This window comes from Equus caballus, chromosome 17, assembly GCF_041296265.1.
Source record: "Equus caballus isolate H_3958 breed thoroughbred chromosome 17, TB-T2T, whole genome shotgun sequence".
Lineage (NCBI taxonomy): Eukaryota > Metazoa > Chordata > Mammalia > Perissodactyla > Equidae > Equus > Equus caballus.
The window spans coordinates 14,302,497-14,309,541 of NC_091700.1; the positions used below are offsets into that span (position 1 = coordinate 14,302,497).

General features: G+C 37.3%; 1 pseudogene; it reads right to left on the reverse strand.

The window, feature by feature from the left end:
• Positions 1 to 2,922: 2,922 nt before the first annotated feature.
• LOC138918437 (olfactory receptor 7A17-like) lies at positions 2,923 to 4,015 on the reverse strand (annotated as a pseudogene).
• Positions 4,016 to 7,045: the final 3,030 nt, after the last annotated feature.

Sequence of the window (7,045 nt, forward strand, 5' to 3'; positions counted from 1 at the left end):
AAACAGAAAGATAATTCAGTATTACAACATAAAATATACTAACAAATTCTTCAACTCAATGAATAAACCACCTCACTGGTGGATACCAATCTTCTGTACTTCAATGAATACATGCAGGGCATGAAAAAGAAATATTTTGCATAGTAATAAAATGGTGGGTTTGAAATTTTGCTTCCTTGTATTTATGGTGGTTGCCAACGCTAAGATCATATTAGGTCAATCTATTTATTCAAATTTATCTTTTCATGTAGATTCCACTAAGACACGTACATTTGATAATCAATTTTGCCAGTGATTATGGCAGGCATTCTGGACACCGAGTTGAAAAATGCAGTAAAACCAGGAGAACACTTATAAAACACAGTAGCAAGTTTTTAGTATAAGTATGTCACAGTAAGCTATTTTATTTTAATGTAATTCCCTGGAATTAAGTTTTTGATTTCTGAGGCATCCATTTCAAAGACAATCTTGTTGAATAAATACGTTGTCAGTGGTATGACAGAGCTACTAGGTATGTATCCAGACCACCCCAACCCATGGAGTTCCCATTTTAAAAAGCCTTGGGTGGGGGCCAGCCCCATGCCTAGTAGGTAAGTTGGCCATGCTTTGCTTTAGTGGCCCAGATTCAGGTCCCAGGAGTGGATATACATCACTCATCAGCAGCCGTGCTGTGGTGGTGACCCACAGACGAAATAGAGGAAGATTGGCACAGGTGTTAGCTCAGGCCAGTCTTCCTCAATCAAAAAGAGGAAGATTGGCCACAGATTTAAGCTCAGGGTGAATCCTCTTCACCAAAAAAAAAAAAAAAAAAAGCCTTGGTTAACCCAGATATGTGAACACATGAGTGGCCCTGCTTTTCCCTCGCCATGCTCTAATTTCCCTCTTCTGTTTTGTTTGTTTGTTTTAGGTAAAATTAGCATATCACGTTATGTAAATTTTAAATTTGCTACTTTAGAGTTCATCTGTTTAAACTACAAAGTAGTCACCACCAAAAGTCTAGTTACTATTCATCACCATACATTAGACCCGCTTTACCCATTTTGTCCAACCCCCAATCTCTTCCCCTCTTGGAGCCACCAATCTGTTCTCTGTATCTATGAATTTGCTTTTGTTTTATTTGTTGTGGTTTTTTGGATTCCATATATGCGTGGAATCATATGGTATATGTCTGTCTTTGACTCATTTCACTTAGCATAATATCCTCAAGGTCCATTCATGTTGTTGCAAATTGCAAGATTATATTCTTTTTTGTGGCTTAATAATATTCCATTCTATATATATGCCACATCTTTAACCATTCTTTCATCACTGGATGCTTAAGTTGTTTCCATATTGGCTATTGTAAATAATGCTATAATGAACATAAGGGGTCATATATCTTTACAAATCAATATTTTTGTATTGTTTGGGTAAAAATTCAAAAGAGGGATAGCTGGATCATTTGGTATTTCTATTTTTAGTTTTTCGAGGAATTTCCATACTGTTTTCTATAGTGGTTGCACAAATTTACATTACTACCAACAGTGTATGAGTGTTCCCTTTTTTTCACATTCTCACCAACACTTATCATTTCTCATCTTTTTAATAATAGCAATTCTAACAAGTGCTAGGTTATATCTCATTGTGGCTTTGATTTGCATTTCCCTGATAATTAATGATGTTGAACATCTTTTTATGTGCCTGTTGGCCATCTATATGTCTTCCTTGGAAAAATGTCTGTTCAGATTTTCTGCCCATTTTTAATTAAGATTTTTGTTGTTGTTGTGTTATATGAATTCTTTATATATTTTGGATATTACCTCTTTTTGGATACATGATTGGAAAATATCTCCCATTCAGTAGGTTGACTTTTCATTTTGATGATGGCTTCTTTTGCTCTTCAGAATATTTTTAATTTGATGTAGTTCCATTGATTTATATGTGCTTTTATTTCCCTTGCTTTGGAGTCAGATCCACAAAGATATCACTAAGACTGATGTCAAGGAGGTAACTTCTTTTGTTTTATTCTAGGAATTTTATGGTTTCATGTTTTACATTCTAGTCTTTAATCCATTTTTAGTTAATTTTTGTGTGAGGTATAAGATAGTGGTCTACTTTCATTCTTTTGCATGTGGCTGTCTAGTTTACCTAACACAATTTATTAAAGAGGCTCCACTATTATGTTTTAAAACCCCTAGTAAAGAGTGAACATGCAAAACCCTAGCCACCCTGCCTGTGTACTCCAACAGAGGCAGAGCCCCCAGTTGACATGCACTCTCTCTCTCCTTCTATCTTGCCTTTAGACATCCCTGCATGGTCCTTGGGAATGTCATGTACTCTCCAGGATCTGTGAGTAATAAATCTTATTTTTTGAAAGTTTGCCATTTTTTATTCATGAGATGCATCTTGCAATTATAATAAGAACCACAAAGGCCGGTCCAGCCATAGCATAAGCTCTGTTTTGGAAATGTCTGTGGGGGTTTTCCATAAGTAATATGAGCCCAGGTGAGAGCCTTAGGCATTGCTAGCCAATAGCATCAGCATCAATAGACTGAGATCAAATGGAACATTGGTAAACTCAACATTATCAAGAAGGGTAGTTAAGGTAATGATGTAAAAAGAATGGCAAAGTGAAAACCAGTGGTTTCATATTTTTCCTTAAAACAAAATTATATAAATGGATTTAGGTACCAAGTATACATATTTTTTTTCTTAAGAGTAATACAACTCATGATTATTCCTTCAGGAAAACTAGCAAAAATTACTTTACATGATATATGTCATTTGAGAAGAAATTAATTTTAATAAATCTAAATTGTCCATGTAAGATACAAAAAATTCAAATATTTCTGATTCAAGATTGGAAAAACTTTTAGAATGCATGGGAATAGACAAGGGGAAAAACTGTCTATATATCAGAGTAGAAGCCTAATAAAGTGAGTTATTTAAATTGAAGTTGAATTCAAATAAATGGAAATTCCAGGAAATAAATAGAAGGAGTAAGCTCTACTTCTACAATCTGATCAAAGAATAGCAATTTCTACCTCTGATGATTTGAGTCCTGCAATCATGGGAATTTCTTCTGCCCCAGGACAATCATTCCTTATATAAATGACAAGCCGATGATTCTTTTCAGAGCCCTCTTGATGTCTTTGTTTCTCAGGCTATAGACAAAGGGGTTCAGCATGGGTGTGACAACAGTGTACATCACTGAGGCTACTGTGCTTGAATATGAGCTGTGGGTAGCAGCAGAGCTAAGGTACAGTCCTAGGATTGTACAATAAAATAAAGAAACAACTGAGATGTGAGATGCACAGGTGGAAAATGCTTTATACTTTCCCTGAGCTGATGAGATTCCTCGTACGGAGGAAACTATCTTAGAGTATGAGTAAAGAATCCCAGTAAGGGAAACGCCACCCAACAGCCCAGATGCAAAATGCATCACCATGTCATTAAGAAAGGTGTCAGAACAGGCAAGTTGGACCACCTGATTGATTTCACAGAAAAAGTGGGTGACTTCCAACTCTGTACAGAAGGACAACCACAGCACCATGAAGCTTTGTAACAAGGAATTCAAGGCACTCATCATCCAAGATACCAGAACAAGCATTCCAGATTACCAGGGTTTCATGACAACTATGTAGTGCAGAGGGTGGCAGATGGCCACAAAGTGGTCATAAGCCATCACAGCAAGGAGAAAGTTGTGCAATCCAGCAAAGAGTAGGAAAAAGTTTATCTGGGTGATGCAGCCCTCATAGATTATGACTTTGCTCTGTATGTGGATATTATGCATCATCTTTGGGATGGTTGTAGAAGTAAAACAGATGTCTACAAATGACAGGTAAGAGAGGAAGAAGTACATGGGTGTGTGGAGGTGGGAGTCTAGGCTGACAGCCAGGATGGTGAGCAGGTTCCCAAACACAGTGATCAGGTACATGGAAAGGAAAAACCCAAATATGAGGGGCTGCAGTTCTGGTTCCTTTGACAATCCCAGAAGAAGAAATTCTGAAATTGGTGTATCATTCCTTGATTCCATGCAGTGGAGTTGACTACCAGAAAAGAAAACAAAACATGACTAATTTTCTCAAAAATTGGCATTGCAAACAGTTGAAATTCTACAATTTACATATTGCATTCAAAACGTCAATACCTATAATTTCTGTATGGAACTTGCCTCCTGTGGGAGACCCCCAGTGCTGTCTCTGAATAGAAATTCCTGTTGCACTCTGGGTTTTTTCCAGGAGGTCATGTATTCTATACTTTTAATGAGAAATTCTGTCACATATTGGAGGCTGAGCAACTTCTAGGAAAAGAGCACAGGGTGCTGAGAAACAATAATTTCAACGGTTTGACAATGGAGAAAGCATATATGCAAACAAAAAATTATATAAATTGGGGCCAGCCCAGTGGCACAATGGTTAAGTTGACATGTTCTGCTTCAGCGGCCGGGGGTTTGCCAGTTTGGATCCCAGGTGCAGACCAAAGCACTGCTTGTCAAGCCATGCTGTGGTGGCGTCCCATTTATAAAGTGGAGGAAGATGGGCATGGATGTTAGCTCAGGGCCAGTCTTGCTCAACAAAAGAGAGGAGAGTTGGTGACAAATGTTAGCTAAGAGCTAATTCTTCCTCAAAAAAACAAAAATATGTATATATATATATATATATAAATTATCAGATGGTAATGTGCTATCAAGAAAAAATCAGGTATAAAGGAGAGAGTGAAAGGGGGTGTTACTTTTTACTAGATGTTCAGGTAGAGCAGCAAATATCTGAAGGGAGACCTCAAGGAAGAGAAAGAAGGAGGAAAAAGTTTATCTGGGAGATCTGTGTCCATCAGAGGGAACAGCAAGAGTAAACTCCCTGAAAGATGTTTGTTTCAGAACAATCAATGCTCATACGGAATCCAGTGTCACAAGGAAAACGATCAACAAGGAATTAGATGAGAGATGGTGTCAGAGGATGTTGAGGAAAGAGGTGGAGGCCCTCAATCACATGTCGTTAATCTCAGTTTATTATTTTGTTTCCAGGGAATCTTCTGTATAGAAATGGATCCTTATTTTTATTTGTTGTTTAATATTCTGGCACCAGTATTTTAAAGGTTGTGTGGGAATATATGAGCTCAGGTATCCCTGCTCTGAGAACTATGCATTCCCCACAACACACACATGCACACACTGTGTCTTCCTGTGGTCATGTTACCACCAGGCTCCTCTCACCCCGGCCACAATAATTAGGAAAATGATGATACAATGCATTCTGTCAACACCAGATTATCTTTTCCCTGAAAAATGTAGAAATAGTACCCAAATTCTAGTTGGTAAGCATCTCATGGACATGTAAACAAGTGGCTTTGTTATAATATGACAATTGTGTGTCCTGAATTTAAAGAAACATAAAAAGTCAGTTCAAAAAACAGAGAGAGGAAAGAAAAGGACATTTTGGGGGAAAAAAATGATCTAATCAGCTCAGGTGGTCCCTGAGATCATGATGAGGAGAATGTTTCCTTGGCTCCAGCAGCGTTCCAACCCAAGTTATCACCTCTTGATGCCCAGAATAACTAACAAAGCAGCAAAAAGCAATGTATCTAAAAGAGAAAGGAGTGATATCCTTACATTATCAAGACATCTGATCAGTTGAACATCCCACTAGAAAAATGAGCAGAGGAAGTAAATATACAATTCACAAAGGAAATAGGAAGCACAACAAAAGTGGGGGTTTTTAAAGACAATTTGGTAACAGACTTTTCTAAGTGATATAAAATGCAAAGCTTCTGGAATCAGAAACTCAGATTTTGAATATTGGATGTACACATAGTAGTTGTTTGAATTTAGAGAACCAATGGAATCATCCTAAATGTTAAATTCCTCATCTAAATAGTGGAGATAGTGGTGGCCATCCTCCTAAAGTAGTTGACAGGTTTATCCAATATATGTAAAAAGTTTACCACAGCTCTTCCCTGTTGGTAATGAGTGGTTATCACTGGTGATGATAATTGGATGATTTTTTTCTTCTACCTCTCCAATGTTTCCACTGCTTCTTCACCTCTTGGTCCCCAATTCCACTGCTTTATTTCAGTTCCCTGTCATTTTTTTCCATCTATCACAAGTATTTACTTTTACTCTAGCCAATATTTACTTTTACTCAGAGCAATTTTTCTATATACAAAGCTGATAAGCCAACTCCCCAGCTTAAACTTCCTTTCAGTGACTTCTTCCTGAACAGTAAACCCAAAATTCCATAGATTCAAACACTAGGCTTGACTCCTCTAACCAACCCACCAACTTCACCCTCACCCACATTAATCTTGTAAAAGTTGAACAGGAGTCACAGTTTCACCAATGCCACAGCCTCAAGGCTCAGAGCCATTATGCCTCTGCTTCTCTCTGTGTGGAGTCTCACCCATTGCTCTATTTGAAAATTTTCACCCCCTCTCTATTTTCATAACTCCATCTCTTATTTCAGAATTCCTGGAGTCATCTCCTTCAGGAATCTTTTTTGTTTTAACATTCTCACATAAAAAGGACACTGCTTCTTATGATAATTTATTTATATTTATAATGGAGAGGCTATCATTGTGTAATTTCAACTTAATTCCACATCGTTTTTGCTGCTAGACTGTGCACACCTTGAGGCATGTAGTAATATTATACCTTCCCCTCACCCTTTAACCCCAGATATAGTTTAGTTGAGAATAGTAGCTGAGTAAATATATACTGCATGAAGAAATGAGAAGTGTTCCTACTGCAATTGCTGATGATGTTAGAAAGAACAGAAGTAGACAAATCCTAGCATAGGAATGGAGGACATAAGAGAGAAATGTTTTCCATATTCTGAGATAGGGACCATTTATCGGGTGAGACTATGGTTTGTAAGAATAAAATAAAATAGGATAGATAAGGCTCAATAGAAAATAGCAGAGTGCATCATACATAGCAAATTATGCCTGTGCCTTACATGTTCCATGCATGATGGATCACATGTAAAATCCATGTTTACTCTGGGATTTTGCCAAAAAGGTTTCTTATCCACTGAAGTAAATACAAGAATAGTTTTCATACAAGGCAAGT